Below are 25,927 nucleotides of genomic sequence, written 5' to 3'. Positions count from 1 at the left end.
CTAACAACTTTAGCCAAGAACTGTGTTCTCATTCTTCGCACAGTCTTGTTCAGTTGACTGAGTCAGACCTCCATGTCATTCTGAGGTGAAGACTGTGAAACTGTTATAATGTGAGGAAGTGCATCCTGTAGAAACTTCTCTAAGAGGACATTGAACCTTCAGAGGGCCTTGAATCTTCACTACTGGCAACACGTTTAGGCCACACACAGCGATACTTCATCCAAAGATTGCACTGTGTGCTATGTATTTGTGTAGCCTACTTTATTAAATCCCCTGTCATTTACTCTATCGGCCTCAGTAGAAGCTGCTGTAAGGTAGCAGTAAGGATTGTGTGGGGTGTAAACTGGATGAGATGGGAGGATACTTTGCAGGTGAGCCCCACCCTCTCCTGTTGCACAGACTGCTAGCAGAGAGAGCAGCAAACACACCTAGACAACCCAAATCTGTGGGATATTCACATTTTAACACATATGCAAAAAAGAGAAAAGTAAGAAATGCCACTTTATTAAACACATAGGTATTCTAAAGTGCTTAGAACCTACCACTGGTCACTTTAGAAGAGTTTGGAACAAATCCATTTGTCAGTTTAGAACCATGCCACTTGTCTTTAGAATGGTAAGGAAACCTCTCCGTTGTCAAGTGTGGATTCAATGGGATCTGAAGTTAAGTCATAAGCATTATACACCAAAGCATTTGGAAATACCAGTATTAGAAAATAATTTGTCAATACATTTATTTTAAACACTGTACTTTATTTTTGAAAAGCATTTACTCTTGTTGACTTATGGAAGGTAGGTAGGTAGTAGATACCGATGTTGACTGAGGAAAAATCTGATGCATTTATATTTGGATGATGATTACAAAGACCCACAACAGGATGTATGGAGGCTGGGTGTGAAGAGGGGTTTCAGGTTTTGACCACCCAAGCTGGAAGTGCTTAAACATTCTCTTTTCATTGAATCATTTTCTCTGGCCTAGGTTCTCCTGAAGTCCCTTCTCCCCTGCGTGTCCAGAGGGCCTCTACCATGATGAAGCTGACCGGTGCTATTCTACTTCTCTCGTTGGTGTCGCTAGTCCACGGTGCCTGCTCTCTCAATGGGAGGAACAGAGGAGACCTCTATGGTAGGCTATCAAGCCAAGCTGCAGCTGAGTAGCCTTGCTCTCCTGCCCACTCTTTTTTTACTTAGCAAGATGTTATGCCAATACTTAATATCTGTTGAACATTTGCCAAAGCAAAGCATTAAACACAAGAATCCTTAATGTTGCCAAGTGAAAGGGTAGTACATATTAATTTAGATGCACTTTAAAGGGCAACTCCATCACATTTCAACCTCATTTTCATCATCTCCAGCACCGTACCATAGTCAACACATAGTCAACACGTTTTTGTATAATTAAAAAAAAAATCATCAAAAGTTTAAACATTTTAAAAACAGTGATTTTAGAACACTATGAGATTGGCGGTGACGTGGGGATCGTGGCCCCTCCCTCTGGCTAGAAACTCGTTGAAGGTTTTGAAAATCACTGTTTAAAAAAAAACATGTATCCTTCCTGTGATGTCAGAGAAGCACTTCTTTGGATTTCTTTCCTCTTATCTTGTTAACCACAGATCACATAAATACTAAAATATATTAAATTATTTTTTAACTCACCAATCTACACACAATACCTCATAATGACAAAGCAAAAACAGGTTTTTAGAAATTTTGCAAATAAAAAATACTGAAATATCACACTTACATAAGTATTCAGACCCTTTACTCAGTACTTTGTTGAAGCACCTTTCGCAGCAATTACAGCCTCAAGTCTTCTTGGGTACAACTCTACAAACTTGGCGCACCTGTATTTGGGGAGTTTCTCTCATTGCAGATAATCTCAAGCTCTGTCAGGTTGGATGGGGAGCGTCACTGCACAGCTATTTTCAGGACTCTCCAGTGATGTTCAATCGGGTTCAAGTCCGGGCTCTGGCTGGGCCACTCAAGGACATACAGAGACTTGTCCCGAAGCCACTCTTGCATTGTCTTGGCTGTGTGCTTAGGGTCATTGTCCTGTTGGAAGGTGAACCTTCGCCCCAGTCTGTGGCCCTGAGTGCTCTGGAGCAGGTTTTCACCAAGGAGCTCTCTGTACTTTGCTCCGTTCATATTTTCCTAGATCCTGACGAGTCTCACAGTCCCTGAAACTGAAGAATATCCCCACAGTATGATGCTACCACCACCATGCTTCACCGTAGGGATGGTGCCAGGTTTCCTCCAGACGTGATGCTTGGTATTCAGGCCAAAGAGTTCAATCTTGGATTCATTAGACCAGAGAATCTTATTTCTCATGGTCTGAGAGTCTTTAGGTTCCTTTTGGCAGTCTGGCCACTCTACCATAAAGGCCTAATTGGTGGAGTGCTACAGAGTTGGTTGTCCTTCTGGAAGGGTCTTCCATCTCCACAGAGGAAATCTGGAGCTCTTTCAGATTGACCATCGGGTTCATTGTCACCTCCCTGACCAAGGCCTTTCTCCCCATTTTTGCAAGTCTCATAGTAAAGGGTCTGAATACGTATGTAAATAAGGTATTTCCATTTTTTATCTTTTATACATTTGCAAAAATCTGAATACTTTCTGAATAGACCATTCTTCTGTGCTGGAGATGATATATGATTTTGGAAAGTGGCCAAATTGATTAACCAAACCCAAATGTGCTCAACCCCTGTAATAGAAAACAGAGGGAGGTCAGTAAATCTTGTTGTCAGTCAATATCCTCTGAGCAGTCGTTAGGAGGTTGCATGTAATCTCTCTACTACATGTTGATATATGGAGTACCTTTGACCTAAGATCTTTGGATTGAACCAGCCATTTCTCTATGTGTCTGTATAGGGCTAAAGCTTTGTTCACACTGCAGGCCTTAATGCTCAACTTTCTTTTCAAATCCATTCTGGAAAACTGACTCTCCAAACGCTGTGACCAAATTGGATTTGTGTTCAGAAAGCATTCTATGCTAGTTGTTATAGCAATGACCAGTGGTGTAAAGTAATTATGTAAAAAATACTTTAAAGTCCTACTTAAGTCGTTTTTTTCTTCTTCAGTATCTATATATTTTTTTGTTGACTAATTTTACTTTTACTCTACTACATTCCCAAAGAAAATATGTAAATTCTACTCCCATAAATTATCCCTGACACCCAAAAGTACTTATTACATTTCAAATGCTCAGCCAGGACAGCAATATCCAATTTACGCACATACTGTATCAATATTATGCGTTGTCATCCCTACGGCCTCTGATCTGGTGGACTCACTTAACACAAATACTGCTTTTGTCATTTATGTCTGAGTGTTGCAGTGTGCCCCTGACTAGCCGTACATTTACAAAAATACAGTTGTGCCATCTGGTTTGCTTAATATAAGGAATTTGATGTATAGCATTTACTTTGTAATTTTACTCAAGTATGACAATGAGTATGTTTTCCACCACTGTACTTAAGTACATTTAAAACCAGATACTTTTAGACTTTTACTCAAGTAATATTTTACTGGGGGACTTTCACTTTTATTTGAATCATTTTCTCTCAAATATTTTGTAAGGAGATGTCATCCCATTTGAAAATGATCCTTGGCTGAGTTGGCTATAAAGAAGCAGTTCTTCAGAAATTCTTGGGAATTCAGCTTACCAGTGGGAATTCCACATAATGTCTGTTCATGGATATTTTCATAGTTCCTTTCTTTTTGTAAATGACTAAAACAGAGTACATTTTCATCATATGTGTTGAAAACTGTCCTGAAGTTGAATTTAACCAGAACAGTCAGTTTAATGAAAAATAAGCCTGTTTCAGTATCCAGAATAAATAGAAGAAAAAAAACTATATTGAACACAGTATCACCATTTAAAAAAAATAGTTTGTACATTTATTTTATGCTATGTCAAATCTAACATTATCCTCCCCTTCCTGTTTCCCCAGACTGCCCAGCGGATGTGTACATTGTTCTGGACACCTCAGAGAGAGTGGCACTGAGGGCCAAGCCCTACGGCTCCTTTGTTGATCAGATCAAGCAGTTTGCCCTGGACTTTGTGGACCAGCTCAATACTAGGCGTGTATCACCTCCATACTGATAGTTTCAGCTACATGACTGGTATTCATTAAGAAATGATGTGGTTAACAATGGGTGCTTTCAGGTCCTTGACTTCAATTCATGACATTTGGCAACTAAACGGTAATTAATGCTACGTAGTAATGATTATGGCGAGCTTGCCAAGAGAAATCAAGTATCATGTTAGCAACAAGGCTTCTGGGAAACTCGCGCCTGACCGTTTATTCACCCCACAGACTAGCGCAGACCAAACAATATCAATCCTCCTATAGAGGCTTCCATCGGCATACCTCCTGTTTAGTTTCTTAAACTCCTCTCTATGATCATTACTAAAATATACAGTCATATTGTACCAGTATTATTCACCACACACTCAGACTCACCCTGATAAGTGACATGCAGAATGACCATTGATAGCTGCTCTGGGCATTAGTGTTCTCCTGACAATGTGTTGTTGATGATCATCTCAGGAGGTCTGCCTCACTACATGCAGTCTTATGAACACAGTTGTGTGTTGACCTCTGTGTGAACTGTGGTTCTACAGTGATGAATCGGGGCTGAGAGGTAGTGTATGAGAACAACTTCTCTCCTTACATGGTGCTCAGGGTTGCGTTAATATGATGCTCTTGGAAAAGCACAAGCATACTTCTGTGGGCTAAAACAGAGTCACACAGTGTTTCTTGTTAGTATTAAACAAATCTACCTTGAAACAAAAGTATACACCTCACACACATGGTTATGGGCTTAAAAGAAGAAGACACCTGTACCATGTCAGATATTATCAGGTATGAAGGTAAGAACCAGGTGCAGACACATCAAATTAACAATGGTTTAATAATCCAACAGGGCAGGCAATAGACAGGTCAAGGTAGGCAGGGGTCAGTAAACCAGAGATGGGGCAACGGTACTGGACGGCAGGCAGGCTCAGGGTCAGGGTAGGCAGGGGTCAGTAAACCGTCGGCAGGCAGGCTCAGGGTCAGGGTCGGCAGGGGTCAGTAAACCAGAGGTGGGGCAACGGTACTGGTCGGCAGGCAGGCTCAGGGTCAGGGTAGGCAGGTGTCAGTAAATCAGAGGTGGGGCAACGGTACTGGTCGGCAGGCAGGCTCAGGCAGAGTGGTCAGGCAGGCGGGTTCAAAGTCAGGACAGCCAAGGGTCAAAACCAGGAGGGGGAGAAAAATAGAGCCTGGGAAAAGCAGGAGCTGAGAACAAAAACACTGGTTGACTTGACAAACTGGCAACAGACAAACAGAGAACACAGGTATAAATACACAGGGGATAATGGGGGAGATGGGCGACACCTGGAGCGGGGTGGAGACGATCACAAAGACAGGTGAAACAGATCCGGGTGTGACAGATATAGAGTTCAAATGTACATTTTAAGTTTGCATCCCACTCTTACACGTTATATACATCACAGAAAAATATAACAAAATCGTTTGAAATTAAAACACCGGAGTTTGGGAGTAAAAAATATAAACGTTTATTCATTATGAAATGATGACAAATATGAATAACATTCCATCCATGAGGCCACTAGAGGGCGATTTGGTCATTTGACTGAAGGAAAGCGGTCTACGTAGGCCAAGACAGCTCATCTTGTTGAACTACAAAACGCATTGGGCTTTTTGCTAAGACCAGCGGCATTTATACAGATGCTGCAACTTATCTATTATAATCGTAATAGATTTGCTTTTGCCATCCCACTGTTCGGAAACAGTGCAACTATTACGGTTAAAATATTTGAGCCTTGTTTTCTGTGGCCCATACCGATATGTTTCATCACTGAATGCCTGTGTGTGTGTGTGTGTGTGTGTGTGTGTGTGTGTGTGTGTGTGTGTGTGTGTGTGTGTGTGTGTGTGTGTGTGTGTGTGTGTGTGTGTGTGTGTGTGTGTGCGTGTTATTCACTAACAAGCTCATACAGGCAGCCAGGGTAATGAGTGACTGTGCGTGTTTGTTCAGTGCAGCCATTCCAAGTCATTCGCCCAGAAAAGGTTTGGGGTTTACCTTTGGGGCACCGAGCTGCATTCCTGACTGAGAGAAAGGTTGATATGTTATCTCCATCTAACGAAGTCTCACCTCACAGCTTAGGAGTTGTCCTCCTGAAGTTCAGAGGACCTGATGAATGACGTCTTCACGTGATAAGAAACACACATATAAGAGAACAACACTTTGTCATTCAGGCACACAGTGAGCTTTGTCATTATCTGACATTTATTGAATTGGGGCCCATGTTCTGGAGAAGCCCTGTGATTCAAGACATTGTTGTACAATAAAATATCATCAGCTCAATGTTTATAAAGGAAGGATACATGTCCAAGTATTTGCCAAAGATCATGGTGTATCCACTAATGTGTCTGACTCAGCGCAACTTCTTTGCAAAACAGCCAAAATAGTATATATATTTCTTGTGTGATGTGATCCTACTGAAGTATGCAAAATGCTACTGGCCTAAAGTTCAAAGAGCTAAAGAACACCTAGTTATTGACATGGTTGGTTCAGTATTTATGTATCTTTCATTGACTTCGTCAGAATAGCAACTGCCTGATGGTTTGATTGGGTACTGGAGAAAATAGGAGGACGATGGGTGTAAATGTGCTTGGGGCTTGAAAAGACGGCACACTTGTAATAGATTTGTTCTATCAGGTTTTAGTACCACTTTCTCCCCTCTGGGAATCAATTCATCATTCCCATGAACAAACTCCCTGCCTTCTAATCTGGAGACAGTAAATGAAATACTGCTGGTTTAGGGGAATTGTCCCTGTAGTGCATGGAGATCAGAGGTAACTTGCTTGGTGTCACGCTTTGTGTGCCATTGTGACATAGCTCTGCCTGTACTCATCTAGATACTACCGCTGTGAGCGTAACCTGACGTGGAGTGTGGGAGTGCTGCACTCCAGTGATGAGGTAAAGGTGATGAGGGAGCTGACCAGCACTAAGGAGGCCCAAGGAAGAGCTCAGCTGAAGAGAGCTATACAGGACATTCGCTACATCGGCAAGGGAACCCACACCGACTGTGCCATCTCCGTAGCAACTGGGCAGCTGATGACAGGGTGAGTCCATTGATTGTATAAGGGCTCAGGGCCCAGATGCAGATGGTTTGAGTATTTGATATTTATTAGTTTAAAAAAGGGTAGGCAAGAGAATGGTCGTGGACAGGCAAAAGATCAAAACCAGATCAGAGTCCAGGAGGTACGGAGTGGCAGGCAGGCTCGAGGTCAGGGCAGGCAGGCTCGAGGTCAGGGCAGGCAGGCTCGAGGTCAGGGCAGGCAGGCTCGAGGTCAGGGCAGGCAGGCTCGAGGTCAGGGCAGGCAGGCTTGAGGTCAGGGCAGGCAGAATGGTCAGGCAGGCGGGTACCGAGTCCAGAAAACAGGCATGGGGTCAAAACCGGGAGGACTAGCAGGAGCACGGGGAGAAACACGCTGGTTGACTTGGAAACATACAAGACAAACTGTCTCAGAGAGACAGGAAACACTGGGATAAATACACTGTGGAAAATAAGCGACACCTGGAGGGGGTGGAGACAATCACAAGGACAGGTGAAACAGATCAGGGCGTGACAGATTGGTTGATTGAGTAGTTAGTACCAGTCAATCGCTTAGTTAGTCTGTCTGTCTGTCTGCATGCATGTATCCATCTCAAATGTGACGTGTGTGAGAGTGTCTTAAAACACATGGGTTTCATCCCAATATACCGTGCATGATATTTTGATATTGTGTAATACGTTCCTCCTTCACTTCTATAGTGGCCATAGGAAAATGCTTTGATATTTACACCTTGGAGCAGAGTTCAACGTTTTGTCAGGGGCAAGTTAAAAACACACTTCCTGCATCCTTGCAGGGGTAAACAGATAGACATTCAAACCTCTCCTAGGAGATAGAGTTCCTCCACAAAGCTTCTGACAAAATAAAGTGCTCCACAATTATACAGAAAGGATCCCGTTTGACTCAAACGTTCTGCTTCGTTGTATCTCTTTCTTCAACCCACAGCTCTCCTCTCCATGGCAACAAGTAGATGGTGGTGGTGACAGATGGCCACCCGCTGGACGGCTATAAGGAGCCGTGTGGCGGGGTGGCATACACCATGTCTGAGGCCAGAGCCATGGACATTAACATCTTCAGCGTGGCTATCACTCCACATCACCTGGTAATCAAGAGGGAATAGAGCTCTGGCTAGAAGGTCCAGGTTGTAGACAGAGAACTTTGTCCTCTGTAGTGGTCATGGAAATACAATAACTAATACTGCTCAAACAAACTGGATTGGCTGTAGTCTGACATCCTTCAGTTTTTTAACTCAAGGATCCCACTGTATTTGATATATTATATATTTATATGTAGTCTTTGCATTCTTCTCTTGCACCTCAAGAATGTGTGGGTATGCCAAAACCCAGGCTGTATCACATACGGCCATGATTGGGAGTCCCATAGGGCGGCGCACAATTGGCCCAGCGTCGCCCGGGTTGGGCCGGGGTAGGCCGTCACTGTATATAAGAATTTGTTCTTAACTGACTTGCCTAGTTAAATAAAAAATATACAAATAATTAAAACAATTAAAACAGCCTTTTTTACTGTAGTTTTTCTAGTTTGAGGTAGTTTTTTCAGTGTTTCAGTCTCTGTCTCTGTCTCTAAGACTCGCTCTCTCTCTCTCTCGCTCTCTCTCTCCCTCCACCTCTCTCTCTCTCTCTCTCTCTCCCCCTCCACCTCTCTCTCTCTCTCTCTCTCTCTCTCCCCCTCCACCTCTCTCTCTCTTTCTCGCTCTCTCTCTCTCCCCCTCCACCTCTCTCACTCTCTCTCTCTCTCTCTCTCTCTCTCTCTCCCCTCCACCTCTCTCTCTCTCTCTCTCTCTCTCTCTCTCTCTCTCTCTCTCTCCCCCCCCCTCCACCTCTCTCTCTCTCTCTCTCTGCAGGACAACAGACTTGGTTCCATAGCAACAGATGTACAACACACCCGTAACATGTCTGCTACTAGTGAGGACCCGCAGGTTGTTAGGAACACCATCAGCTCCATGTCTACCATGGTGAGTACACCATCGTCACATAGTTACCATCATACAAGCGGACATTTTTAAACCAAGGCCCTGTACCTAAATGGCATTTACTGTAGGGCATTTTTTTTGTTGCCCAAACAAACTATTCTAACCAAATGTCTGTCTCTTCTTTTATGGATCTGTAGTACAAGGATTTTGAATCTGTGGTGAGTTTTTTCTTTTTGATACAAGCATTTCGCTACAACATCTGCTAAATATGTGTATGTTACCAATACAATTTGATTTGATTTGATAGTTCCCGACCAATACAGTGTGATGATTGTTGTTTGTGATCTTATTTATGAACAGTAATTATGACTGGGGTTGATTTATGTTTATTGTTATTTTTCAGTACTGTTCGTTCGAGTGCAAGGTAAGCCTGATCACATTGTCGTCCCTTTTCAACATAATCTGGCAGAAAACTTAATTACAGATTGTTTGTTTTGATTAATCTGATCTCAGTATAGTCTTAATATGGGGTCCAGTGGAGTCAGAAGTATTTCTCATCAGTGTTCTTTGTTTCACAGGCTCCCCTGGGATCTCAAGGCCCTGCTGGTGCAGGAGGGGGCGCGTTAGGGTGCTATCTGTTTTCCTTTGAGTTAAAACACCACATTTAGATTTACCAGACCCTCGTATCCAGAGCAGCTTACTGGGGCAATTAGGGTTATTAGAGTGTCTTGCTCAAGGGCACATTGACAGATTCAAACCAGCAACCTTTCAGTTACGGGCCCAACACTCTTAACCGCTAGGCTATCTGTCGCCCACCTTGGCTATTGGTGAAATTTTTGAAAATGCCGATCGCTGCGTTCTTAGATATACTTACCTTACCTTATACTTACCTTACCTTATACTTACCTCAAATTTTTGATGGTTTGCTTAGCTCCAACTCTCAGTGACTAAGCTAAGTAAGCATAAGTAAGCATTGGGGGGGATTGATTGAAAAAAAGAAAAGATGGAATAGACTGGCTTATCTATAAACATGCGATTCAACCAGTGGAGGTCAGGGGTTTCAAGCCAGTCGTCTACAGTATCATGGGATGTTTTCCGTTACAGAATAAGATCGCATGGCATGTGCTTTTACTATCAGGGCAAAGAGACATGTTTCACTCGCTAATGTACATGTGAGAAAGAGAAAAGAGTGTGTGTGTGCGTGTGTGTGATGGAGGCGTGCATGACTGTGTATAAGAGTGATGAGAGCGAGAGTAAGACAAATTGAAAGACTGGGGCTTGATTCAGTAGTAACTTGTCTACAGAGGATCCAGAGCTGCCCCTGCTGTAGTCTGGATTCAAACCAAAGGTTTTAAGGACGGGAGTGGCTTTGCGCCAATATCCAATGGAATGCTAATGAGATGACAATCTTTGCTTTACCAGGACTGTATTCCATGGGGTGCAGCGTTATGGAACATTGAGATAGAAGCATGGCTTTTCTATGTAATATATTTCCTAAGTCATGTGGAATAGGGAATCATGTCCACTCTATAACAGACATTTCTATGTGTGATCTGAGCGTGCCCCCAGGCCCCTGTTTACCTGATGGGGACTAATGACTCTGGCATTCTCTGTGTCCGATCTAATCATGGTTTCCAGATGGCCTGCCTAGCCCACTGCTAGTCAACACAGCTCTTGTGTGTTCCAGCCAAGAAATGCATTAAACCGGTCATGCTGGAGGATATTGCAGGCAGCAGAACGTTCTCCATGGCGTCTCCAGACTGTCACGTCTGTCACATGTGCTCAGTGTGAACCTGCTTTCATCTGTGAAGAGCACAGGGCGCTAGTGGCGAATTTGCCAATCTTGGTGTTCTCTAGCAAATGCCAAACATCCTGCACGGTGTTGGGCTGTAAGCACAACCCCCACATGTGGATGTCGGACCCTCATACCACCCTCATGGAGTCTGTTTCTGACCGTTTGAGCAGATACATGCACATTTGTGGCCTGCTGGAGGTCATTTTGCAGGGCTCTGGCAGTGCTCCTCCTTGCACAAAGGCGGAGGTAGCGGTCCTGCTGCTGGGTTGTTGCCCTCCTACGGCCTCCTCCACGTCTCCTGATGTACTGGCCTGTCTCCTGGTAGCGCCTCCATGCTCTGGACACTACGCTGACAGACACAGCAAACCTTCTTGCCACATCTCGCATTGATGTGCCTTCCTGGATGAGCTGCACTACCTGAGCCACTTGTGTGGGTTGTAGACTAGAGTGAAAGCACCGCCAGCATTCAAAAGTGACCAAAACATCAGCCAGGAAGCATAGGAACTGAGAAGTGGTCTGGTCACCACCAGCAGATCCACTCCTTTATTGGGGGTGTCTTGCTTAATGCCTATAATTTCCACCTGTTGTCTATTCCATTTGGACAACAGCATGTGAAATTTATTGTCAATCAGTGTTGCTTCCTAAGTGGACAGTTTGATTTCACAGAAGTGTGATTGACTTGGAGTTACATTATGTTGTTTAAGTGTTCCCTTTATTTTTTTGAGCAGTGTATATATATATATATATATATATGTATATATATATATATATATATATATATATATATATATATATATATATATATATAAGGGTAAGGTGACTAGGCAACAGGATATAAGATAAACAGTGTAGCAACAGCTTGTATGTGAGTGGCTGTGCTTGTGTGTAGAGTCAATATGAATGTGCATATTATGTCTGAGTGAGCAGGTGATGGAGTGACAGTGTGTGTGTGTGTAGGGCCCTGTGCATGTGAACAGAGACAGTGTGTGTGTGTGTGTGTGTGTGTGTGTGTGTGTGTGTGTGTGTGTGTGTGTGTGTGTGTGTGTGTGTGTGTGTGTGTGTGTGTGTGTGTGTGTGTGTGTGTGTGTGTGTGTGTGTAGGGCCCTGTGCGTGTGAACAGAGACTGTGTGTGTGTGTGTGTGTGTGTGTGTGTGTGTGTGTGTGTGTGTGTGTGTGTGTGTGTGTGTGTTACTCAGATAGTAAAGATACAAGGTTAACTCAGACAGTATAGATACAAGGTTAACTCAGATAGTATAGATACAAGGTTAACTCAGATAGTAAAGATACAAGGTTAACTCAGATAGTAAAGATACAAGGTTAACTCAGATAGTAAAGATACAAGGTTAACTCAGATAGTAAAGATACAAGGTTAACTCAGATAGTAAAGATAAAGGTTAACTCAGATACAAGGTTAACTCAGATAGTATAGATACAAGGTTAACTCAGATAGTAAAGATACAAGGTTAACTCAGACAGTATAGATACAAGGTTAACTAACAAGGTTAACTCAGATAGTAAAGATAGATACAAACTCAGATAGTAAAGATACAAGGTTAACTCAGATAGTAAAGATACAAGGTTAACTCAGATAGTAAAGATACAAGGTTAACTCAGATAGTAAAGATACAAGGTTAACTCAGATAGTAAAGATACAAGGTTAACTCAGATAGTAAAGATACAAGGTTAACTCAGATAGTAAAGATACAAGGTTAACTCAGATAGTAAAGATAGAACTCAGATAGTAAAGATACAAGGTTAACTCAGATAGTAAAGATACAAGGTTAACTCAGATAGTAAAGATACAAGGTTAACTCAGATACAAGGTTAACTCAGATAGTAAAGATACAAGGTTAACTCAGATAGTAAAGATACAAGGTTAACTCAGATAGTAAAGATACAAGGTTAACTCAGATAGTAAAGATACAAGGTTAACTCAGATAGTAAAGATACAGAACTCAGATAAAAGATACAAGGTTAACTCAGATAGTAAAGATACAAGGTTAACTCAGATAGTAAAGATACAAGGTTAACTCAGAACTCAGATAAAAGATACAAGGTTAACTCAGATAGTAAAGATACAAGGTTAACTCAGATAGTAAAGATACAAGGTTAACTCAGACAGTAAAGATACAAGGTTAACTCAGATAGTAAAGATACAAGGTTAACTCAGATAGATAGTAAGATACAAGGTTAACTCAGATAGTAAAGATACAAGGTTAACTCAGATAGTAAAGATACAAGGTTAACTCAGATAGTAAAGATACAAGGTTAACTCAGATAGTAAAGATACAAGGTTAACTCAGATAGTAAAGATACAAGGTTAACTCAGATAGTAAAGATACAAGGTTAACTCAGATAGTAAAGATACAAGGTTAACTCAGATAGTAAAGATACAAGGTTAACTCAGATAGTAAAGATACAAGGTTAACTCAGATAGTAAAGATACAAGGTTAACTCAGATAGTAAAGATACAAGGTTAACTCAGATAGTAAAGATACAAGGTTAACTCAGATAGTAAAGATACAAGGTTAACTCAGATAGTAAAGATACAAGGTTAACTCAGATAGTAAAGATACAAGGTTAACTCAGATAGTAAAGATACAAGGTTAACTCAGATAGTCCATGTAGCTATTTTGTCATCTATTTATCAGTCGTATTGCTTGGGGATAGAAGCTTCCTGTAGTTAAACACAGTTTATACAAATGGCTTCACTCAGACTCTGCTTCAGAATGACTAACACTGGAAGAGGTTGACTGATGACAATGAGAAATAGATATGATTATTTTTTTCAGGGAACTCCAGGACGTCGGGGGGTTGCCGGGAGACCGGGAAGTTTGGGAGCAAAGGTAGTATATGACACATTACAGAACATGAACTTGTCTGTCTGCTGACTGTAGACTGTGGATACATTATGCTTTGTAGCCTGTTTGATGCTACGGATTATGGCTACAGGCAATGTGGATCATATCTTTGTCACCTAGGGGACTGAAGGTGAGCAGGGGCCCCAAGGACACAGAGGAGAGAAGGTCAGAGTGATTATTTATCTAAAATAAAAATATGTACCACTTTGAATGTTTTAGATTATTCATAACACATGCTGGTTAGCTATAATGTAACATTGCCTGGTAGAATTTAGAGCTATGGAGTAAATGCAATATTTAGAGACATACTTGTCTGGCTGTATGAGGTTAGCTAATGCAATATTCCATGAGCATTCACTTAACTGTATTGAAATATGCCATATGTTCCCAGTGTTTCCAACACCAGGAATTTTAACTGTCCGGATCCGTATTAAGTGCTTAGAAGCTAAACTCTGATATTCGTCACTCTCTTTCTCTACAGGGTGACCGTGGTCCTACTGGTGACAGAGTAAGCTCTAATCGATTTTGTGGAGAGTAATAGTGATTATAATAGTGTTTATAAACCTTGTAGTACATACGTATATAATGTAAACAAAGAATACATCACATCAAATCATCCAACAGCCATGGGTTCAGCTGTCAAAATGTTCAAACATTATTTTACCCTACAGTGTCCAAGAGGACCATCTGGACAAAAGGTATGTTGATCTTATGCATCATTCATTCATTCATTCATTCATGTGTCCATCCATCCATTCAGTCATGCACATTGTCACATACTCACCAATTCAACCAGTTGCAGTGGTGGGAATGAAGTCGTGTGACCCATGTGTTTCTAGGGTGAGAAAGGAGCGGATGGAGTGGACGGGAAGGATGGCCTTGTGGTTTGTTTGTTTTCTTCCTCTTACTCAACACACAACCCCCGCATTATTAAATGTTTAACAAGAGTATCACTCTGTAGACTTACAAACAGAAAAACAAGGCTATCAAGGCCTCGTAAAGTGTGAGTGAGCAATTAAACAGGGATGCAGGCTTCGCCCTCACAGGTCTCCCTTTATACACACCCATATTCCAGAACTATTAGAGGGGTTGAGAGGAAAACAAGATGAGAATGAAATACAGACGAAGGATGGCCCAGCCCATGCTGAAGGCTGTTAGCATTATGTAACACCTGTACCTTCTTCCATAGGCTCTGGACCTATTATACAGTATAGAGCAATGCTTTTGTCCATCCCCATGAGGCACTATATGGAGTATAACAGGGTGCCAGATGAATCATATAGGTGTTTTTATAGGCGAAATGTTCAGCACTAAAGCCTCATGGTCACATCCCTTTAGACCCCCCCCCCTGGGAGATTTGACTGTACTTTTTGTCTGTACACTGGTTTTTCTGAGAAAAAGTATATATATATATACATAAATAAAAAAATAAAAGTCTATTAATTTAAAAATATTTACCAAAAAATTATTAAAATTGAAGATTTAGCTTAAAGACAGTCCCCACCCCCACCTCCACCTCCACCTCCACCCGGGGTCCTGAATCCCTTGGCATGTTTCTCAGACCAGAGCAGATGTTTTTCCGAGCAGATAACTGTGGAGTAGGCCCAGATTACAAAGTACATTAGAGAGTTCTGTTTCTCTGGAAACCTTCAGTGAGGTCACTCATGTTCGTATTATTCCTTGAAATGTGCAGTAAACTCCCACGTCGCCCGCTCTCTTTCTCTCTCTGTAGGGGGACTCTGGGGTTATGGGCCTGCCTGGTTGTAGAGGAGACGAGGGGGCAGAGGTACGTCTATAGGAGTCATGCAAGGTCATGTAGCCAGAGTCAAAGTAATCACACTCTGCTTGTCTTGTTTCCTACTGCTTTTCCTTTTTTTCACAGTCTTTCCAGACTGATCACCACCGGCCCTCCTTAGTCCCACTTCCACACTCCCCCCCATGTGCACGTACCCACACACACACACACACTCACCACACTCACCCACACACGCACCACACTCACCCACACACACACACCACACTCACCACACAAACCCACATACACACCACACTCACCAGACGAAACCACACACGCACCACACTCACCCACACACACACCACACTCACCATCTCACCCACACACTCACCACACGAACCCACACACACACTACACACACCACACACACACACACACACACACACACACACACACACACACACACACACACACACACACACACACACACACACACACACACACACACACACACACACACACACAAACACACACTACACGCACCACACACACCCACACTACACGCACCACACACACCACAGCTTACTGTATTCATGACCTCCTAGACTAGTTACAGTGAAACTCTGGGAGCGTTACACCAAGCGGTCATCATTTCCCAGAATTTTCCCCCCACAGCCAAGAACCACTTGGCAGCCAATAGCGCTCTAGGAGCCAGAGCTAGTCAGTAGACTGACATGTACTGCAAACACAATACTACACGTTATTCCCATAACTCTGTCCTCAGCAGACTTCATAGTCTCTAGATAAATAGTAGATTAATGCTGTTAGTTATATCTGAAGTATTCATATTTCAGTTCAGACTGGTAGATGTTGGTAATGACTGTTTCCTCTGATCTGAAGTATTCATATTTCAGTTCAGACTGGTAGATGTTGGTAATGACTGTTTCCTCTGATCTGAAGTATTCATATTTCGGTTCAGACTGGTAGATGTTGGTAATGACTGTTTCCTCTAATCTGAAGTATTCATATTTCAGTTCAGACTGGTAGATGTTGGTAATGACTGTTTCCTCTGATCTGAAGTATTCATATTTCAGTTCAGACTGGTAGATGTTGGTAATGACTGTTTCCTCTGATCTGAAGTATTCATATTTCAGTTCAGACTGGTAGATGTTGGTAATGACTGTTTCCTCTGATCTGAAGTATTCATATTTCAGTTCAGACTGGTAGATGTTGGTAATGACTGTTTCCCCTGATCTGAAGTATTCATATTTCAGTTCAGACTGGTAGATGTTGGTAATGACTGTTTCCTCTGATCTGAAGTATTCATATTTCAGTTCAGACTGGTAGATGTTGGTAATGACTGTTTCCTCTGATCTGAAGTATTCATATTTCAGTTCAGACTGGTAGATGTTGGTAATGACTGTTTCCTCTGATCTGAAGTATTCATATTTCAGTTCAGACTGGTAGATGTTGGTAATGACTATTTCCTCTGATAGGGGGAGCCAGGTCCTCTGCGGCAGAAAGGAGATGAAGGATCTTATGGATTACCCGGACAAAAGGTAACTGTCATACCCAGCACCTTAATTGTCTGTTCTGCGTTATTTAATGTGTGAGTGACTTAAGTTTCTATTTGACCTTCCTGTCCACAGGGAGAGATGGGAACACCTGGGGAGCCAGGGGTTCCTGGAGTGTCTGGAGCCAACGGAGCCAAGGTAATCAATCAATTTATTGATTTATCAACTAATCAAATCAATCAATCAATCAATCAATGATTTCAATCATCAATTTCGATCATTCAATCATCCATCCATCTATCACACAGGATAGCTTTTCTGTGTGGCTGTATTGTTTCATCTGTGTCTGTAGGGGGAGCCTGGACCAATCGGAGGACCTGGAAATAAGGGTGACCAAGGAGACAAAGTAAAAACACCACCACCTCAATAACTCTTATCGTCAATAAGTTGCAGATTCTGATAACTGCCAGTTGTGATAAACGCACAAATGTATAGGTGTATTTTTTATAGTTGAGTGGAAAAATTATGCCATAACCAAAAACGATTGGACAATGACCTCAGGCACCTGTCCACCTTTCTGTGTTTATCAGGGGGACTTTGGACCGTCTGGAGCGCCAGGCACAGAGGTTTGGAACTCAGCTAGTTCTAGAATCAATACAACACCCGGACCAGGACGAACACTGTCCACATAATCTGACACAGGAAGACACATATCTTACGAGATCCCTGAACATCAGGGTACCCCAACTGATGGCGCGTGGGCCGAATTTGGCCCGGGGGTGGTTTTATTTGACCCCCCCAAGTTTTCTAAAAAATAGGTGACATCTTATTATTTTTTATTGTTGGACAACAGGAAATCAGCTCCAAGGGAATTGAAGAAATCTGTTCCCAAGTATTCACACGCATAATAGAGAGAAACGTGACTGAATACAAATGTAAGCAGGGCTTCTTGCGGTCAATTTGCCATCTATTTGTAACTATGCTCCGGTCCACCCGACAATCTGCTCAAGACATCTAGTTGATGATCCCTGCTCTACATTGACTAAATGGCTGAATGAAATAGTTGTATCACTGGAAAAGAAAACACATTCGTATATAATGAATCAAAAAAGTTGGATTAGCTTTTGTAAACACTTTGATGTTTACATTATGGTAAAATGGCCTTTTTGACCGATGGGAAGCTGCTGTTTAGCTGAACAATGCTGTTCACATCCAAGCTGGTGACCTCTCTCTCTGTAACGACGTGTGCTGAGAGTCAGGAAGCAAGTTCAGGGATTTGTGCTTTAATAAATAAATACAACTAAATACAACACAAGAAACACAAACAGCACACAGATATGAAATAGAAACAATGACGCCCGGGGAAGGAACCAAAGGGAGTGACATATATAGGGCAGGTAATAAAGGAAGTGATGGAGTCCAGGTGAGTCTGACGATGCGCACGTACGCGTAATGGTGACAGGTGTGCGCCTTAACGAGCAGCCTGGTGACCTAGAGGACGGAGAGGGAGCACACATGACACTCTCTCTCCATCTCTCTCCCTATTTGTCTCTCTTAAGGGTGTAGGGGGAGAGAGGGGACTAAGAGGTGCTCCACAAATAAGAGGTGGTCAAGGGGAGACAGGTGACACAGGCTCTGCTGGAGCACAGGGTCATGAAGGTCAAGCTGGAGACGTGAGTTCACAGGTGAGTGTCCCTCTGTCCTCTATTACTCTTGTGTGATCACTTGTTCTTTCTTATATGGTTCCACCAACACCTTCTTGGGGAACAGGCTAGCTCTCTCATGGGCTATTGCTAAATATAGGATGTCTTGCTCCCAGGCAGACTAAATAACTTTTTTGCCCGCTTTGAGGACAATACAGTGCCACTGACACGGCCTGCAACGGAAACATGCGGTCTCTCCTTCACTGCAGCCGAGGTGAGTAAAACATTTAAATGTGTTAACCCTCGCAAGGCTGCAGGCCCAGACGGCATCCCCAGCCGCGCCCTCAGAGCATGCGCAGACCAGCTGGCTGGTGTGTTTACGGACATATTCAATCAATCCCTATACCAGTCTGCTGTTCCCACATGCTTCAAGAGGGCCACCATTGTTCCTGTTCCCAAGAAAGCTAAGGTAACTGAGCTAAACGACTACCGCCCCGTAGCACTCACTTCCGTCATCATGAAGTGTGTTGAGAGACTAGTCAAGGACCATATCACCTCCACCCTACCTGACACCCTAGACCCACTCCAATTTGCTTACCGCTCAAATAGGTCCACAGACGACGCAATCTCAACCACACTGCACACTGCCCTAACCCATCTGGACAAGAGGAATACCTATGTGAGAATGCTGTTCATCGACTACAGCTCGGCATTCAACACCATAGTACCCTCCAAGCTCGTCATCATGCTCGAGACCCTTGGTCTCGACCCCGCCCTGTGCAACTGAGTACTGGACTTCCTGACGGGCCGCGCCCAGGTGGTGAGGGTAGGTAACAACATCTCCTCCCCGCTGATCCTCAACACTGGGGCCCCACAAGGGTGCGTTCTGAGCCCTCTCCTGTACTCCCTGTTCACCCACGACTGCGTGGCCACGCACGCCTCCAACTCAATCATCAAGTTTGCGGACGACACAACAGTGGTAGGCTTGATTACCAACAACGACGAGACGGCCTACAGGGAGGAGGTAAGGGCCCTTGGAGTGTGGTGTCAGGAAAATAACCTCACACTCAACGTCAACAAAACAAAGGAGATGATTGTGGACTTCAGGAAACAGCAGAGGGAACACCCCCCTATCCACATCGATGGAACAGTAGTGGAGAGAGTAGCAAGTTTTAAGTTCCTCGGCATACACATCACAGACAAACTGAATTGGTCCACTCACACAGACAGCATCGTGAAGAAGGCGCAGCAGCGAGGCTGAAGAAATTCGGCTTGTCACCAAAAGCACTCACAAACTTCTACAGATGCACAATCGAGAACATCCTGGCGGGCTGTATCACCGCCTGGTACGGCAACTGCTCCGCCCTCAACCGTAAGGCTCTCCAGAGGGTAGTGAGGTCTGCACAACGCATCACCGGGGGCAAACTACCTGCCCTCCAGGACACCTACACCACCCGATGTTACAGGAAGGCCATAAAGATCATCAAGGACATCAACCACCCAAGCCACTGCCTGTTCACCCCGCTATCATCCAGAAGGCGAGGTCAGTACAGGTGCATCAAAGCTGGGACCGAGAGACTGAAAAACAGCTTCTATCTCAAGGCCATCAGACTGTTAAACAGCCGCCACTAACATTGAGTGGCTGCTGCCAACACACTGACACTGACTCAACTCCAGCCACTTTAATAATGGGAATTGATGGGAAATTATGTAAATATATCACTAGCCACTTTAAACAATGCTACCTTATATAATGTTACTTACCCTACATTATTCATCTCATATGCATACGTATATACTGTACTCTATATCATCGACTGCATCCTTATGTAATACATGTATCACTAGCCACTTTAACTATGCCACTTTGTTTACATACTCATCTCATATGTATATACTGTACTCGATACCATCTACTGTATCTTGCCTATGCTGCTCTGTACCATCACTCATTCATATATCCTTATGTACATATTCTTTATCCCCTTACACTGTGTATAAGACAGTAGTTTAGGAATTGTTAGTTAGATTAATTGTTGGTTATTACTGCATTGTCGGAACTAGAAGCACAAGCATTTCGCTACACTCGCATTAACATCTGCTAACCATGTGTATGTGACAAATAAAATTTGTTTTGATTTGATTTGATGTTTTACCTCCAGTCATTGTCGCACCCCCTCTCTTCATTTCTTCCCCCTGAAAGGGTCTGAGTGGAGTGTCTGGACACAAAGGGTACAGAGGAGAGCCGGGACCTTACGGGCCTGCGGTACGATGGCCAATCATTTTAATGATTTTGATGATGACACAGCTGTACCATGTGGTAACACATGCAAACTACAATACATGTTTGGACCAGGGTCTCTCCCCTCAGGGTGTTAAGGGCTCCAGGGGGCCTCCAGGAGCACCGGGAGATGCAGGGCCCATTGGGAAAAGGGTGAGTGTATTGAAGAGGTTATCTGATTCATCATGAGGCTAATATTCTGAATACACAATATTATCTTGATTCTCTCTTCAGGGGGATGATGGAACACAGGGAGAAGGCCAACCTGGATATCCAGGGTTCCAGGTCTTTATGTCTTCAGCAGTGAATTTCTGAGCAATAAGTAGGCATTCATGGTTTGATTCTTAGTTACAAGTATGATTTATCAACATTGTCTGGACAAAATGTCCATGGACCTCATTTGTCTATTTCAGATTTTTCTTTCATCTTCTTACAGGGATACCCTGGTCTGAGAGGACCTGCAGGTTTAAAAGAAGGAAGGAAGGAAGGAAGGTCGGTAGGAAGGTCTGTCTGTCTGTCTGTCTGTCTGTCTGTCTGTCTGTCTGTCTGTCTGTCTGTCTGTCTGTCTGTCTGTCTGTCTGTCTGTCTGTCTGTCTGTCTGTCTGTCATCTCTATCTCTCTGTCTGTCTCTCTCTATCTCTATCTCTATACCCAGGTCTGAGAGGACCTGCAGGTTTAAATGTCTGTCTGTCTGCATCAGGGTTTGGAACCAAATTATTTTCCAATAGTTCGTTCTGAACAGAAACACTATTCTTTTTGTTCCATTCCACTGTTACGTCCAGAAAATAAAGATATGAACTGGCTTAGCTCAGTAGATTACTTTGTCAATCAGTGCAGATAGAGCAGGCAAACTAGTTGTTTACATATGTGATGGACAGACAAGTGTAGCCTATGGCAACTGAAATTTTGCAGGGGCGAGAAAGCGAGAGAAGGTTGAGGAGGAGGCTTGAAGCGCTGGGCATCTTGTTATGACATGCGTTATCTGAATTAGGTCCACAGAATTATATCTAGGAAGAGGAGCTTCTATGGAGGAACTTAGAATGTCCTTTGAGCTAACAAGCTGTTGTGTGCAGAGCGGCAGCTGAATTAAAAACACCTTTCCTTTTTGTAGTTAACAAATCCAATGTGAAATGTGATAACTCGGCCTATAGAATCCTTAACTAGTATTGTAAAAGTAAATTATTCTCCAGCTAATTAAATATCTCTCCCTATCTTCTGAATCATGCTTGTAATGTCAGTACTGCTCTAGAGGGGGAGGGGCTACAGTAACCTATGCTTTGGAGGGGGGAGGGGCTACAGTAGCCTATGCTTTGGAGGGGGGGGGGCTACAGTAGCCTATGCTTTGGAGGGGAGGGCTACAGTAGCCTATGCTTTGGAGGGGGAGGGCTACAGTAGCCTATGCTTTGGAGGGGGAGGGCTACAGTAGCCTATGCAGTTAGCCTATGCTTTGGAGGGGAGGGCTACAGTAGCCTATGCTTTGGAGGGGGAGGGCTACAGTAGCCTATGCTTTAGAGGGGGGAGGGGGCTACAGTAGCCTATGCTTTGGAGGGGGGCTACAGTAGCCTATGCTTTGGAGGGGGCTACAGTAGCCTATGCTTTGGAGGGGAGGGGCTACAGTAGCCTATGCTTTGGAGGGGGCGGGGGCTACAGTAGCCTATGCTTTGGAGGGGGATGGCTACAGTAGCCTATGCTTTGGAGGGGAGGGCTACAGTAGCCTATGCTTTGGAGGGGGAGGCCTATGCTTTGGAGGGGGAGGGCTACAGTAGCCTATGCTTTGGAGGGGTAGCCTAGGGAGGAGGGCTACAGTAGCCTATGCTTTGGAGAGGGTAGCCTATGCTTTGGAGGGGGAGGGGCCTATGCTTTGGAGGGGGAGGGGCTACAGTAGCCTATGCTTTGGAGGGGAGGGCTACAGTAGCCTATGCTTTGGAGGGGAGGGCTACAGTAGCCTATGCTTTGGAGGGGGAGGGCTACAGTAGCCTATGCTTTGGAGGGGAGAGGCTACAGTAGCCTATGCTTTGGAGGGGGAGGGCTACAGTAGCCTATGCTTTGGAGGGGGAGGGCTACAGTAGCCTATGCTTTGGAGGGGGAGGGCTACAGTAGCCTATGCTTTGGAGGGGGGAGGGGGCTACAGTAGCCTATGCTTTGGAGGGGGAGGGCTACAGTAGCCTATGCTTTGGAGGGGAGGGCTACAGTAGCCTATGCTTTGGAGGGGGAGGGCTACAGTAGCCTATGCTTTGGAGGGGGTAGCCTATGCTTTGGGCTACAGTAGCCTATGCTTTGGAGGGGAGGGCTACAGTAGCCTATGCTTTGGAGGGGGAGGGCTACAGTAGCCTATGCTTTGGAGGGGGAGGGCTACAGTAGCCTATGCTTTGGAGGGGGAGGGCAGTAGCCTATGCTTTGGAGGGGAGGGCTACAGTAGCCTATGCTTTGGAGGGGGAGGGGCTACAGTAGCCTATGCTTTGGAGGGGGAGGGCTACAGTAGCCTATGCTTTGGAGGGGGAGGGCTACAGTAGCCTATGCTTTGGGGGAGGGGGACAGTAGCCTATGCTTTGGAGGGGGATGGCTACAGTAGCCTATGCTTTGGAGGGCTACAGTAGCCTATGGGAGGGGAGGGCTACAGTAGCCTATGCTTTGGAGGGGGAGGGCTACAGTAGCCTATGCTTTGGAGGGGGAGGGCTACAGTAGCCTATGCTTTGGAGGGGGAGGGCTACAGTAGCCTATGCTTTGGAGGGGGTAGCCTATGCTTTGGAGGGGGAGGGGCTACAGTAGCCTATGCTTTGGAGGCCTATGCTTTGGAGGGGGCTACAGTAGCCTATGCTTTGGAGGGCTACAGTAGCCTATGGGGGGGAGGGCTACAGTAGCCTATGCTTTGGAGGGGGGGGCTACAGTAGCCTATGCTTTGGAGGGGGAGGGCTACAGTAGCCTATGCTTTGGAGGGGGCTAGGGGGAGGGGAGGGCTACAGTAGCCTATGCTTTGGAGGGGGATGGCTACAGTAGCCTATGCTTTGGAGGGGGAGGGCTACAGTAGCCTATGCTTTGGAGGGGGGAGGGGGCTACAGTAGCCTATGCTTTGGAGGGGGATGGCTACAGTAGCCTATGCTTTGGAGGGGGAGGGCTACAGTAGCCTATGCTTTGGAGGGGGAGGGCTACAGTAGCCTATGCTTTGGAGGGGGAGGGCTACAGTAGCCTATGCTTTGGAGGGGGAGGGCTACAGTAGCCTATGCTTTGGAGGGGGAGGGGGGGCTACAGTAGCCTATGCTTTGGAGGGGGATGGCTACAGTAGCCTATGCTTTGGAGGGGGAGGGCTACAGTAGCCTATGCTTTGGAGGGGGAGGGCTACAGTAGCCTATGCTTTGGAGGGGGATGGCTACAGTAGCCTATGCTTTGGAGGGGGAGAGCTACAGTTGCCTATGCTTTGGAGGGGGAGGGCTACAGTAGCCTATGCTTTGGAGGGGGAGGGCTACAGTAGCCTATGCTTTGGAGGGGGAGGGCTACAGTAGCCTATGCTTTGGAGGGGGAGGGCTACAGTAGCCTTTGCTTTGGAGGGGGAGGGGCTACAATAGCCTAAACACACACACTAGTAAAGATTTTCAGCTTGTTGGTAGACACTGGAAGAAGTTTTTGAGTGACAGAGGGAGGACTCTGCATTTGTGGGACTAGAAAAAAATGCCTGGAAAGTAAAATAATGTTATAAACCGGTTCCCATGCTTTTAAAATAACCATTCTGTTCTGGAACAGTATTGATCACTTTCACTCCGGGTTCCGTTTCTGTTCATTGAAAATGTTTTTGGTTCTTTTCCATGAACTGGTTCCAACTCCTTGTCAGGACCAATAAACTTGGATTTGCACCACTAGCCATTGACATCCAAACACCTTGGCTTTTATCAACAGCCAGACCAGTATAAGTGTCTTTCAGGAAGCAGTGACTCTGGCATATGTATAAAGTGAAAAATCTCTCCAATTACTCAAGCTGTGTTGAAAACTTTTTAGTCAAAGTTTCAAAGAGCAGGCATGGCGCTTGTCGTGGACATTTCAGTACTGAGAGAGACTTTATTTATTCAAACAATCATCTTTATTCAACATTGATTAATTATTGCAATAATGAAACCATCGACTGCACACCCTAAGTTGTGTTGCAGAGAGCTTCACTTTTACAGAAATGCAGAGTTGTGTATATATAGTAGACCTAAAAATGCTGTCATGGCTGGCTCCACCCTTCCCATTCAGACTAAGGGCCATCATAAGCCACTCTGGGTTCATCTCCTGGTCATCTGCCTCTGGTGTTGTCTTAACCCCACCCTGTCTTAGTTTCCCGGATACTTAGGAATACTGAAGCCTTGGTTCTGCTCCTCCAGGCTCTCTCTATCCCGGCTAAACATACACCATATCTTGTCTATGGAATGCAGGCTTAATCAGACCGGAGACATATGTCTCATATGCACCACTAATCATAGAATGGAATGTGGCTGTTGGTTTTTACCACTGAGATATCCATCAATTACCAGCTCAAGCTATCTCTAGTAAAACCATAAGCCCAGATTAGCTGCAGGGTGCTAGAGTGGAGACCATAAAACACAGCATTAGCAGGACAGAAATATCTTACTGTTTGTTAAGTAAATCATTGTTAAATATCCAACCAATGAGGTAAATACGTTGGTTTTCTCAGGCTCATTTGTTCATGTTCATTATGAAGCAAAGGGAACTTCAGCCTTCACAGCAGCCCATTAAACTCAAGAAACTGTCTAATATGCGATGGTCCTGCCAGTACTTCTCGCTGTGGACAGTGCAAAAAACCCTCCCAGCCATCACTGCTACCTTAAAGGACATTAAGTCGCAGCCCAATTCACGCAGATCGACTTACGAGCGGTCACTACTCACACTCATTGATTCTGAATTCATTTTCCACCTTATCCTGTTTGAGGATCTGTTCTGCACAGCAAAGTTTATGTCTGACACTCTACAGTCCCCTGATCTTTTGCTCGAGATTGCCACTGACCTCGCACAGTCCGTCATCACGAGCATAAAAAAAGAAAAGCACACGGAGGACTCTTGGA

At 44.3% G+C, this 25,927-nt stretch overlaps 1 pseudogene; it reads left to right on the top strand.

The window, feature by feature from the left end:
* The first annotated feature begins 1,018 nt into the window (after positions 1–1,018).
* The window catches only part of LOC135519790 (collagen alpha-1(VI) chain-like), a 48,950-nt pseudogene continuing 24,041 nt past the window's right edge, over positions 1,019–25,927 (top strand).

This window comes from Oncorhynchus masou, chromosome 29 (assembly GCF_036934945.1).
Source record: "Oncorhynchus masou masou isolate Uvic2021 chromosome 29, UVic_Omas_1.1, whole genome shotgun sequence".
Classification (NCBI taxonomy): Eukaryota; Metazoa; Chordata; class Actinopteri; order Salmoniformes; family Salmonidae; genus Oncorhynchus; species Oncorhynchus masou.
The sequence above is the reverse complement of the archived record's forward strand: the minus strand, read 5'-3'. Positions and strand labels throughout refer to the sequence as shown.